Consider the following 14,023-nt stretch of genomic DNA (forward strand, 5'->3'; position numbering starts at 1 on the left):
TTTCCAGTAAAGTGGACAAGGGAGAACCAGTTGATGTGGTATATTTGGACTTTCAGAAGGCTTTCGACAAGGTCCCACACAAGAGATTAATGTGCAAAGTTAAAGCACATGGGATTGGGGGTAGTGTGCTGACGTGGATTGAGAACTGGTTGTCAGACAGGAAGCAAAGAGTAGGAGTAAATGGGTACTTTTCAGAATGGCAGGCAGTGACTAGTGGGGTACCGCAGGGTTCTGTGCTGGGGCCCCAGCTGTTTACATTGTACATTAATGATTTAGACGAGGGGATTAAATGTAGTATCTCCAAATTTGCGGATGACACTAAGTTGGGTGGCAGTGTGAGCTGCGAGGAGGATGCTTTGAGGCTGCAGAGTGACTTGGATAGGTTAGGTGAGTGGGCAAATGAATGGCAGATGAAGTATAATGTGGATAAATGTGAGGTTATCCACTTTGGTGGTAAAAACATAGAGACAGACTATTATCTGAATGGTGACAGATTAGGGAAAGGGAAGGTGCAACGAGACCTGGGTGTCATGGTACATCAGTCATTGAAGGTTGGCATGCAGGTACAGCAGGCGGTTAAGAAAGCAAATGGCATGTTGGCCTTCATAGCGAGGGGATTTGAGTACAGGGGCAGGGAGGTGTTGCTACAGTTGTACAGGGCCTTGGTGAGGCCACACCTGGAGTATTGTGTACAGTTTTGGTCTCCTAACTTGAGGAAGGACATTCTTGCTATTGAGGGAGTGCAGCGAAGGTTCACCAGACTGATTCCCGGGATGGTGGGACTGACCTATCAAGAAAGACTGGATCAACTGGGCTTGTATTCACTGGAGTTCAGAAGAATGAGAGGGGATCTCATAGAAACGTTTAAAATTCTGACGGGTTTAGACAGGTTAGATGCAGGAAGAATGTTCCCAACGTTGTGGAAGTCCAGAACCAGGGGTCACAGTCTAAGGATAAGGGGTAAGCCATTTAGGACCGAGATGAGGAGAAACTTCTTCACCCAGAGAGTGGTGAACCTGTGGAATTCTCTACCACAGAAAGTTGTTGAGGCCAATTCACTAAATATATTCAAAAGGGCGTTAGATGAAGTCCTTACTACTCGGGGGATCAAGGGGTATGGCGAGAAAGCAGGAAGGGGGTACTGAAGTTTCATGTTCAGCCATGAGCTCATTGAATGGCGGTGCAGGCTAGAAGGGCTGAATGGCCTGCTCCTGCACCTATTTTCTATGTTTCTATGTTTCTTTGAGCCTGGTGTTTAACTTTCTAATCTGCTTATTTGCACATGGCTCAGGTAACAACCCAGAGATCATTACCTTTCAGGTTCTGCTTTTTTAATTTGGACCCCAACACCTCAAACTCTCTCTGCGGAACCTCATTCCTAGTCCTACCTATGTCGTTAGTTCCTACGTGGACTACGACAACTGGATCCTCCCCCTCCCCCTCCAAGTTCCTCTCCAGCCGCGAGGAGATGTCTTTAACCGTGACACCGGGCAGGCAACACAGCCTTCAGAACTCCCAGTCATGGCTGCAGAGAACAGTATCGATCCCTCTGACTATACTGCCCCCTACCACCACCACATTCTCTTTCACTACTCCCCCCTTCCCCCTTGAATGGCCTCCTGCACCGTGGTCCCATGGTAAGCCTGCTTATCCATCCTGCAGGCTTTTCCCTCATCCACACAGGCAGCAAAAACCTCAGACCTGCTGATACTCCTCCAGCACTGCACCCAGGGTCCCCTTACCTGCCTGAGTTACAGTCACAGTCTCCTTCCCTGTCCACTAACCAGACCTGCACCACTACCTAACCTAAGGGATGTGACTGTCTCCTGGATCAAAGTATCCAGGTAACTCTCCCTGCTCCCCCACAATGTCTGCACCTCAGACTCCAGCTCAACAACTCGGAGCTAAAGTTCCTCAAGATGCAGGCCCTTACTGTAAACGTGGTTGTCCGGAATCACAATGCTCTCCACGAACTCCCACATGCTGCAGTTGCGGCACACCACCTGGCCTGCCATCCCTGTATGACCTTGTTCTGTTTAATTTAATTTGAATTTAAATTTATTTTTAAGTACCTTAGTTTACCGTTTCATTCCTTGACTTCTTAATTGATCTGGATCAAGTAATGGATAATGAAATTAAATATCTCCCTGTAACACACAGCACTACAAATAGTGTGGGCAAAACGCTTTCCTTCCCTCTTCTCCCAATTCCCATTCTTTCCAAATTCCCAAATAAACCACTCTGTTTAAGTCCACTTCCTTTAAGACGGCTCTGTGCAGACCACGATGACCTCCTTCTGTGCTGTACATCTGGCACCTCTCATTTAAAATTATCCTTCGCGACCGCCCACCCAAGTACCGTAAAAAAATGTTTTTATTTGTTCCGGGATCCGGGCGTGGCTGGCCAGGCCGGCATTTATTGCCCATCCCTAATCGCCCCTTGAGAAGGTGGTGGTGAGCCGCCTTCTTGAACCGCTGCAGTCCGTGTGGTGAAGGTGCTCCCACAGTGCTGTTAGGGAGGGAGTTCCAGGATTGTGACCCAGCGACGATGAAGGAACGGCCGATATATTTCCCAGTCAGGATGGTGTGTGACTGGGAGGGGAATGTGGAGGTGGTGGTGTTCCCATGTACCTGCTGCCCCTGTCCTTCTAGGGGGTAGAGGTCGTGGGTTTGGGAGGTGCTGTTGAAGAAGCCTTGGCGAGTTGCTGCAGTGCATCTTGTAGATGGTACACACTGCAGCCACGGTGCGCCGGTGGTGGAGGGAGTGAGTGTTGAAGGTGGTGGAGGGAGTGAGTGTTGGAGGTGGTGGAGGGAGTGAGTGTTGGAGGTAGTGGAGGGAGTGAGTGTTGGAGGTGGTGGATGGGAGTGAGTGTTGGAGGTGGTGGAGGGAGTGAGTGTTGGAGGTGGTGGAGGGAGTGAGTGTTGGAGGTGGTGGAGGGAGTGAGTGTTGGAGGTGGTGGATGGGGTGCCAATCAACTGCTCAAAATGGAGATAAAGCATCTGGGAAGGCACCAAACACCTCGAGTCTCTTCACCGGGAGCATTCGAAAGCCAAGCGCAAACAGCGGAAGGAGCACACGAAAACCCAGGCTCCTCACCCACCCGTTCCACCTGTGACAGAGACTGTAGGTCCCACATTGGACTCTTCAGTCACCTGAGAACTTGTATTAGTGTGGAAGCAAGCCATCCTTGACTCCGAGAGACTGCCGAAGAAGAAGATGGTGTCAATCAAGTGAGCTGCTTTGTCCAGAATGGTGTCGAGCTTCTCGAGTGTTGTTGGAGCTGCACTCATCCAGGCAAGTGGAGAGTATTCCATCACACTCCTGACTTGTGCCTTGTAGATGGTGAAAAGGCTTTGGGAGTCAGGAGGTGAGACACTCACCGCAGAATACCCAGCCTCTGACCTGCTCTTGTGGCCACAGTATTTATGTGGCTGGTCCAGTTCAGTTTCTGGCCAATGGTGACCCCCAGGATGTTGATGGTGGATTCTGCTATGTATGCAACCCTAAGCAACCTGTATCATTCCGCCACCAGAGGACTTATCTTTTGGAGTCCCAAGGGATCCCAGCATCCCTTGGGAGCACTGTATATAATCAGGCCTCCCATGCTGTACCAGCACTCTGGAGTTTGAATAAAGGAGCTAAGGTCATACTTACTCATTGTCTACAATACTCAGTACTCAGTTACATTGCTTAACAATTGGCGACGAGATAACGAACAACCACGTAAAAAGGCAGAGAACTGTTGATATTCTGGAGAAGAACTCAGAAGGGGATGATTGGGAGGCCTTCGTGGAGCGACTCGACCAATACTTCATGGCCAACGAGCTGGCAGGGGACGAGAATGCTGACAAATGAAAGGTGATCCTCCTCACCGTCTGTGGGGCAACTACCTACTGCCTCATGAAGAATCTTCGAGCTCCGGTGAAACCAACAACCAAATCGTATGAAGAACTGTGTACGCTGGTCCGGGAGCACCTAAATCCGAAGGAACGTGTTCTGATGGCAAGGTGACACGTGTCAACGGTCTGAAGGCCAGGAATTGGCGAGCTACGTCGCCGAACTAAGGCACCTTGCAGGACACTGCGAATTCGATGGATTCCTGGAGCAAATGCGCAGAGACTTTTTTTGTGCTTGGCATTGGCCACGAGGTTATCCTTCGCAAACTATTAACTGTTGAAACACCGAAACTGAACAAAACCATAACGATAGTCCAGGCATTTATGTCTGTCATGTATGTAACTTCAATGTAACACCACTGTATTACTGTATACACTCAACCTAGATGCACACCTTGACCACAAGGGGTGAACTTGTGGGAGACACTCCTTACCTGATCACTCAGGTATAAAAAGGGAGGTCCCACGCAGGGTCATCGTCTTTGGAGTCCTGTGAATAAAGAGAACAGGTTACAGAGTGACCTTGTCCCCAGAATGTGCCACATGTGGTTTCATGCTGTAGAGTAAGGACTTTACATTGGCGACGAGAAACGGGAATTCACGACCCACGAGAATGGCCACCGGTAGCACAGAGGAACGGTGCTGTGTTGGGGAAGACTGGAACGATTTTGTCGAGAGGCTTCAGCAAAGCTTCGTTATGAAAGAATGTCTGGGGGATGCAGCGACCGACAAGCGAAGAGCTCATCTCCTGACCAGCTGCGGACCAAAGACTTACGCACTCATGAAGGACTTACTAGCACCTGAAAAGCCGGCGGACAAAACATTTGAAGAACTTAGCAAATTGATCGTGGAGCACCTCAAACCGGCGAGTAGCATACACATGGCCCGACACAGATTCTATACCCACCGACGTCGTGAAGGACAGAGCATACCGGACTTCGTAGCGGACCTCCGGCGTTTGGCCAGCCTCTGTAAGTTCACAGACACCTGCAGGGGGGAGATATTAAGGGACTTCTTTATCGAGGGCATCGGTCATGTGGGAATTTTCTGCAAATTAATTGAGATCAAGGATTTGACCTTGGAAGCGGCGGCGTTGTTAGCTCAAACTTTCATGGCGGGGGAGGAAGAGACGAAAATAATATACGCGCGCAATTCTGCCTCTAACGCGGCGAGGGATCAGGGAGTCAACATCATCAATGCGGCTCAGAGCCCTGCGGGAAGGCAGGGGCAGTCCGACACTCCCCAGGCAGCAATAGACCCCAGAGTAGGACCTCAACAGAGACAATGGCAGGCTGAACGGACATTCACGCCATCACAGTGGACAATGCGGCCCGGGATGGGGCTATTGACACCCACTAATAGGGTACTTAAGAGCAGTCAAAGGGACAGTCAGCGCGGACTGACTGGCCATCGTTCCTTTGTCCCCAACAATGGAAACTTTAACTCATGCTGGAGGTGTGGGGGAAAACACTCAGCCAGATCTTGCAGATTTCAACAGTTTGTCTGCTGGAACTGCAATCTCAGTGGCCATTTAGCTCGAATGTGCAGGAAGCCTGCAACCAGACTAATATATGAGGCGGATGGACCAGAAGAGGGTTCTTTGAGGCAGGATGACTTTGGGGGCAAATCGATGGAGGCCGAGGTTCAGCGGGTCCATGTGACAAATATTCACAGTTCATACACCAAAACGCCACCAATGATGATAAGGGTTTTATTAAACGGTATCCCTGTATGCATGGAGCTGGACACTGGGGCCAGCCAGTCACTCATGGGCGTTCAGTAATTTGAGAAGCTATGGCCACTGAAAGCCAGTAGACCCAAATTAGCACGTATCGAGACACAATTACGGACTTACACTAAAGAAATCATTCCGGTGCTAGGCAGTGCAATGTTGGCTGTCACACACAATGGGTTAGTGAATCGGCTGCCGCTCTGGATTGTCCCGGGAAATGGTCCCGCACTGTTGGGGAGGAGCTGGTTAGCTGAGATGAACTGGAAATTGGGGGATATTCGCGCAATTTCCTTGGTGGAGCGAAGTTCGTGCTCACAAGTCCTACAACAAATCGATTCACTATTCCAACCTGGCGTCGGGACTTTCAAAGGCACTAAAATAGTAATACACATCACCCCGGACGCCAGGCCAGTGTACCACAAAGCCAGAGCAATGCCGTATGTGATGCGGGAAAAGATCGAGAGCGAATTGGACCGGCTGTTGAGCGAGGGCATCATCTCGCCTGTTGAATTCAGCGACTGGGCGAGCCCCATCGTTCCCGTCCTAAAAGCAGATGGCTCTGTCAGGATCTGTGGCGACTACAAGGCCACCATCAATCGGGTGTCCCGACAAGATCAATACCCGCTCCCGAGAGCGGAGGACCTCTTCGCCACGCTGGCAGGCGGCAAGCTGTCCACCAAGTTGGACCTCACTTCAGCCAATATGACCCAGGAACTGGCCGACGAATCCAAACTACTGACCACCATCACCACGCACAAGGGACTGTTCATTTATAACAGGTGCCCGTTTGGCATTCGATCAGCGGCTGCGATTTTTCAACGAAACATGGAAAGCCTGCTCAAATCCATTCCTGGAACAATCGTATTCCAGGACAACATCCTCATCACGGGTCGAGACATCGAGGAACACCTCCACAACCTGGAGGAGGTGCTACGCAGACTGGACTGGGTAGGCCTGTGACTCAAGAAGTCTAAATGTGTGTTCCTAGCTCCTGAGGTTGAGTTTCTGGGCAGGAGGGTTGCTGCAGATGGGATTCGGCCCACCGAATCCAAAACAGAGGCGATTCGACGAGCACCCAGGCCCTGCAACACATCGGAGTTGCGTTCATTCCTGGGACTGTTGAACTATTTCGGGAACTTTCTGCCGAACTTGAGCACATTGTTGGAGCCGCTACACGTGCTCCTGCGTAAGGGTTGCGATTGGTTTTGGGGGGACTGTCAGGAACGGGCTTTTGATCGGGCACGACACCTACTTTGTTCAAACAAGTTGTTGACCCTGTACGACCCCTGTAAACATTTAGTTCTGACAGGTGATGCATCGTCCTGTGGGGTTGGGTGCGTGTTGCAGCAGGGCAATGCTGAGGGTCAACTACAACCTGTGACTTATGCCTCCAGGTCGCTCTCTCAAGCAGAACGGGGATATGGGATGGTCGAGAAGGAAGCGCTCGCATGTGTCTATGGTGTAAAAAAAATGCATCAGTACCTCTTTGGTAGGAAGTTTGAATTAGAGACGGACCACAAGCCATTAACATCCCTGTTGTCAGACAGCAAGGCTATCAATGCCAACGCATCAGCTTGCATACAGCGATAGGCTCTCACGCTGGCTGCTTATGACTCCTCCATCCTGCACCGGCCTGGCACTGAGAATTGCGCTGATACACTCAGCAGGCTTCCACTGGCCACCATTGAGGGGGCAGCGGAGCAAAGCGCTGAGATGGTCATGGCTGTCGATGCCTTTGACAGCGCAGGCTCCCCCATCACAGCCCACCAGATCAAAATCTGGACAAACAGAGATCCCCTCCTATCCCTGATTAAGAAATGTGTCCTGACTGGGGATTGGGCGCCTGCACACCGAGCATGCCCTGAGGAGATCAGACCGTTCCACAGACGGATGGATGAGCTCTCCATCCAAGCCGACTGCCTACTATGGGACAGCCGAGTAGTTATGCCCCAGAAGGGCAGGGAGGCATTCATCAGGGAACTCCACAGCGAGCACCCAGGCATTGTGCTGATGAAGGCCATTGCCCGGTCACACGTTTGGTGGCCTGGAATTGATTCTGACCGGGAACACTGTGTTCGCAGGTGCACGACGTGTGCCCAGCTGGGAAATGCCCCCAGGGAAGCCCTGCTCAGCCCGTGGCCCTGGCCCACCAGGCCATGGTCACGCATTCATGTTGACTACGCGGACCCATTCATGGGGAAGATGTTTCTTATTGTAGTAGATGCGTACTTGAAATGGATCGAGTGCATCATTCTGAATTCATGCACGCCTTCCACCACCGTGGAAAGCCTACGTGCGATCTTTGCAACCCATGGCTTGCCGGACATCCTAGTTAGTGATAATGGCCCATGTTTCACGAATTCCGAGAGTTTATGTCGGGCAATGGCATCAACCATGTCAGGACTGCGCCGTTCAAGCCGGCCTCCAATGGCCAGGCAGAATGTGCGGTCCAAATCATTAAGCAAGGTATGCTCAGGATTCAAAGACCCTCCCTACAATGCTGCCTATCGCGTCTCCTGCTGGCCTATAGATCCCGACCGCACTCACTCACGGGGGTCCCGCCCACAGAGCTACTAATGAAATGGACACTCAAAACTCGATTGTCCCTCATTCACCCAGTCCTGACCGACATAGTTGAGGGCAAGCGCAAGTCACAAAATGAGTACCATGACCGTAATTCGAGGGGGAGATGCATAGAAATAAATGATCCTGTATTCCTCCTCAATCACGCCATGGGGCCCAAATGGCTTGAGGGCACTGTAATTGACAAAGAGGGGAATAGGGTCATCGTGGTAAAACTCAACAATGGTCAGATATGCCGTAAGCATCTGGACCAAGTAAACAAAAGGTTCAGCATCGACACGGAGGAACCTGAAGAAGACCATGAGATGGAGCTCACCACACCGCCAGTGAATGAGCAACAAGAGCAATCAGAAGAATGCACAGTCCCTGCGGTCAGCCCGGACAGGCCGGAATCACCACAGGTGACAGACACTCACGTCAGTGTCCAACAACCAGAGCCCCAACTGCGGCGCTCCACGAGGGAGCGTAGACCATCTGAAAGACTAAACCTATGATCCCAATAAGACTTTGGGAGGGGGGGAGGTGATGTCATGTATGTAACCACAATGTAACACCACTGTATTACTGTATACACTCAACCTAGTTGCATACCTTGACCACAAGGGGTGACCTTGTGGGAGATACTCCTTACCTGATCACTCAGGTATAAAAAGGGAGGTCCCACGCAGGGTCATCATCTTTGGAGTCCTGTGAATAAAGAGAATGCCTCGTGTGGTTTCATGCTGTAGAGTAAGGACTTTACAATGCTCACCAGCGATAACACCAAACAAAGTTTGCAGCATAAAGATGTTTCGGCAAGTACTGTCTACAAAGTAATGTCGTTTTCAGGCAGGAATGCATATGGCAGAACGTACATGCTGGCAGCTGCACGACCTCAGATAGAAACATAGAAACATAGAAAATAGGTGCAGGAGTAGGCCATTCGGCCCTTCTAGCCTACACCGCCATTCAATGAGTTCATGGCTGAACATGAAACTTCAGTACCCCCTTCCTGTTTTCTTGCCATACCCCTTGTTCCCCCTAGTAGTAAGGACTTCATCTAACTCCTTTTTGAATATATTTAGTGATTTGGCCTCAACTACTTTCTGTGGCAGAGAATTCCACAGGTTCACCACTCTCTGGGTGAAGAAGTTTCTCCTCATCTCGGTCCTAAATGGCTTACCCCTTATCCTTAGACTGTGTCCCCTGGTTCTGGACTTCCCCAACATTGGGAACATTCTTCCTGCATCTAACCTGTCTAAACCCATCAGAATTTTAAACGTTTCTATGAGGTCCCCTCTCATTCTTCTGAACTCCAGTGAATACAAGCCCAGTTGATGAAGTCTTTCTTGATAGGTCAGTCCCGCCATCCCGGGAATCAGTCTGGTGAACCTTCGCTGCACTCCCTCAATAGCAAGAATGTCCTTCCTCAGGTTAGGAGACCAAAACTGTACACAATACTCCAGGTGTGGCCTCACCAAGGCCCTGTACAACTGTAGCAACACCTCCCTGCCCCTGTACTCAAATCCCCTCGCTATGAAGGCCAACATGCCATTTGCTTTCTTAACCGCTTGCTGTACCTGCATGCCAACCTTCAATGACTGATGTACCATGACACCCAGGTCTCGTTGCACCTCCCCTTTTCCTAATCTGTCACCATTCAGATAATTGTCGGTCTCTCTGTTTTTACCACCGAAGTGGATAACCTCACATTTATCCACATTATACTTCATCTGCCATGCATTTGCCCACTCACCTAACCTATCCAAGTCACTCTGCAGTCTCATAGCATCCTCCTCGCAGCTCACACTGCCACCCAACTTAGTGTCATCCGCAAATTTGGAGATACTACATTTAATCCCCTCGTCTAAATCATTAATGTACAGTGTAAACAGCTGGGGCCCCAGCACAGAACCCTGCGGTACCCCACTAGTCACTGCCTGCCACTCTGAAAAGTCCCCATTTACTCCTACTCTTTGCTTCCTGTCTGACAACCAGTTCTCAATCCATGTCAGCACACTACCCCCAATCCCATGTGCTTTAACCTTGCGCATTAATCTCTTGTGTGGGACTTTGTCGAAAGCCTTCTGAAAGTCCAAATGTACCACATCAACTGGTTCTCCCTTGTCCACTCTACTGGAAACATCCTCAAAAAATTCCAGAAGGTTTGTCAAGCATGATTTCCCTTTCACAAATCCATGCTGACTTGGACCTATCATGTCACCTCTTTCCAAATGCACTGCTATGACATCCTTAATAATTGATTCCATCATTTTACCCACTACCGATGTCAGGCTGACCGGTCTCTAATTTCCTGTTTTCTCTCCCGATAAGGGGTAAGCCATTTAGGACCGAGATGAGGAGAAACTTCTTCACCCAGAGAGTGGTGAACCTGTGGAATTCTCTACCACAGAAAGTAGTTGAGGCCAATTCACTAAATATATTCAAAAGGGAGTTAGATGAAGTCCTTACTACTCGGGGGATCAAGGGGTATGGCGAGAAAGCAGGAAGGGGGTCTCAAGTTTCATGTTCAGCCATGAACTCATTGAATGGCGGTGCAGGCTAGAAGGGCTGAATAGCCTGCTCCTGCACCTATTTTCTATGTTTCTATGAACTCATTGAATGGCGGTGCAGGCTAGAAGGGCTGAATGGCCTGCTCCTGCACCTATTTTCTATGTTTCTATGTTTCTATGAACTCATTGAATGGCGGTGCAGGCTAGAAGGGCTGAATGGCCTACTCCTGCACCTATTTTCTATGTTTCTATGTTTCTATGACCCGTAATGGGATCAAGCACGTCACATCTGCCACGTTCAAACCTGCATCCAATGGCCAGGCAGAACGGGCAGTCCAAACCATCAAGCAAAGCTTGAAACGTGTGTCGGAAGGCTCCCTGTAGACGCGCCTGTCCCGAGTCCTGCTGTGCTACCGCACCAGACCCCATTCGCTGACCGGGGTTCCCCCAGCCGAGCTGCTCATGAAAAGAGCACTCAAAACAAGGCTCTCTCTTGTCCACCCTGATCTCCATGATCATGTCGAGGGCAGGCGGTATCAACAAAGCATGTACCATGATCGCGTAAATTTGTCACGTGATAGTGAAGTCAATGACCCGGTATTTATACTCAACTCTGGACATGGTCCCAAATGGCTTGCTGGCACCGTTTTTGCAACTTCAGTACCCCTTTCCTGCTTTCTCTCCATACCCCTTGATCCCTTTAGCCGTAAGGGCCATATCTAACTCCCTTTTTGAATAAATCTAACGATCTAGCCTCAATAACTTTCTGTAGTAGAGAATTCCACAGGTTCACAATTTTTTGAGTGAAGAAGTTTCTCCTCATCTTGATCCTAAATGGCTTACCCCTTACCCTTAGACTGTGACCCCTGGTTCTGGTCTGCCCCAACATCGGGAACATTCTTCCTGTCCAATCCAGTCAGAATTTTATATGTTTCCATGAGATCTCCTCTCATTCTTCTAAATTCCATTTCACTAGGGCTCCTTGATGCCACACTTGGTCAAATGCTGCCTTGATGTCGAGGGCAGTCACCCTCACCTCTGGAATTCAGCTCTTTTGTCCATGTTTGGACCAAGGCTGTAATGAGGTCTTGAGCCGAGTGGTCCTGGTGGTACCCAAACTGAGCATCGGTGAGCAGGTTATTGGTGAGTAAAGTGCCACTTGATAGCACTGTCAACGACACCTTCCACCACTTTGCTGATGATTGAGAGTAGACTGATGGATGGGGCAGTAATTGGCCGGATTGGATGTGTCCTGCTTTTTGTGGACAGGACATACCTGGGCAGTTTTCCACATTGTCGGGTAGATGCCAGTGTTGTAGCTGGACTGGAACAGCTTGGCTAGAGGCGCGGCTAGTTCTGGAGCACAAGTCTTCAGCACAACAGCCAGGGTGTTGCCGGGGCCCATAGCCTTTGCTGTATCCAGTGCGCTCAGCCGTTTCTTGATCTCACGTGGAGTGAATCGAATTGGCTGAAGACTGGCTTCAGGACGAGCCTGAAGTGGATCCCATTAGTTTAATGGTCCACCGCCAGAGCTTTGATCATATCCCTTGATTGTAGGATGACTTAGCTCTGTCTATAGTATGCTGCTTCGGCTGTTTAGGACTCATGTTGGTACCTCATTTTTAGGTATGCCTGGTGCTGCTCCTGGCCTGCTCTTCTACACGCCTGATTGAACCAGGGTTGGTCCTCTGGATTGATGGTAATGGTAGAGTGAGGGATATGCCGGGCCATGAGTTTACAGATTGTGGTGGAATACAATTCTGCTGCTGCTCATGGCCCACAGTGCCTCAAGGCTGGACAAATTTGAGCTGTTAGATCTGTTCTGAATCTATCCCATTTAGCATGATGGTAGTGCCACACGGTGGGGAGCGGGCAGGGAAGTGGACCTGAGTCTATGATCGGATCAGCCATGGTCGTATTAAATGGCGGAGCAGGCTCAAGGGGCCGTATGGCCTACTCCTGCTCCTATTTCTTATGTTCTTAACATGATGGAGGGTATTCTCAATGTGAAGACCCGACTTTGTCTCCACAATGACTGCGGTGATCACTGCTACCGATGCTGTCATGGACAGGTGCATCTGCGACAGGTAGATTGGTGAGGACGAGGTCAAGTAGGTTTTTCCCTCGTGTTGGTTCTCTCACCACCTGCTGCAGGCCCAGTCTGCCAGCTATGTCCTTCAGGACTCGGCCAGCTTGGTCAGTAGTGGTGCTACCGAGCCACTCTTGGTGCTGGACATTGAAGTCCCCCACCGAGAGTACATTCTCTGCTCTTGCTACTCTCAGTGCTTCTTCCATGTGGTGTTCACCATGGAGGAGTACGGATTCATCAACTGAGGGAGGGCGCTAGGTGGTAATCAGCAGGAGGATTCCTTGCCCATGTTTGACCTGAAGCCAAGAGATTTCATCGAATCATAGAAGTTTACAGCACGGAAGGAGACGATTTTGACCCATCATATTCGCACCAGCCTCGTGGGATCCGGAGTCAATGTTGAGGACTCCCAGGGCCACTCCCTCCCGACTGTACACCACTGTGTCGCCTCCTCTGGTGGGTCTGTGCTGCCGGTGGGACAGGACATACCCAGGGATGGTGCGGGAGGAGTCGGGGACATTGGCTGAAAGGTATGACTCTGTGAGTATGACTATGTCAGTCTGTTGCTTGACTAGTCTGTGGGACAGCTCTTCCAATTGTGGCACAATACTCAGATTGAGTGAGGAGTACTTTGCAGCGTCGACTGGGCTGGGTGACCCTTTGTCTTGCCTGACGCCGGTGTTGAAATTAACGCCGGGTGGTTCGTCGATTGTATTCTTATTGTTTTTTGTAGTGGTGCTCAGGGATGCATTCTGCCTTGTTTGCACCTCCTGGCCCATTACCCAGTGCTGGGGGTAGATTATGCTTGCCCATAAAAGAAATGTGAATGTGGGAAATCCAAGGTTACCTGTTAGGCCAAAGCCCCTACTGTTGGATGGTGAGAAGGGATTGGGGAATCTGTCTGCCATGGCCTATACAAGTGCAGAGAGAGGGTGGGCTTGTATTCAAGGCAGCTGGGAATGGGCAATAAATACTAACCAGCCAGTGTTACTCACTGTGGAGAATGAGGCACAAGATAAAAGCCAAACTTGGTTTTGCATATAGAGCAGAGGCTCCCTGTACCCCCTGATGGGTCCGGCCACAGGGGCCATTGTGGGAGGAAGGTCGCCTGTGTTGGGGTGCAGCTATGGGGATGGAAGTGCCCCAGAGATTTACCCCAGTCAGCGGGGGAATGACAGAGAGTTCAGGATAGATCGAAGAGAACTGGAGTTATAAATGCTTAGAAATTGGA

General features: G+C 50.2%; 1 protein-coding gene across 1 annotated transcript in view; it reads left to right on the forward strand.

Moving 5' to 3' along the window:
* Nucleotides 1-14,023, forward strand: part of LOC139272906 (adenylate cyclase type 8-like) — a gene marked incomplete at its 3' end in the record, with an annotated part of 426,014 nt that overhangs the window by 95,445 nt on the left and 316,546 nt on the right. The gene's annotated exons all lie outside the window — the stretch shown is intronic.

The sequence above is a fragment of the Pristiophorus japonicus genome, chromosome 9, assembly GCF_044704955.1.
Source record: "Pristiophorus japonicus isolate sPriJap1 chromosome 9, sPriJap1.hap1, whole genome shotgun sequence".
Classification (NCBI taxonomy): Eukaryota; Metazoa; Chordata; class Chondrichthyes; family Pristiophoridae; genus Pristiophorus; species Pristiophorus japonicus.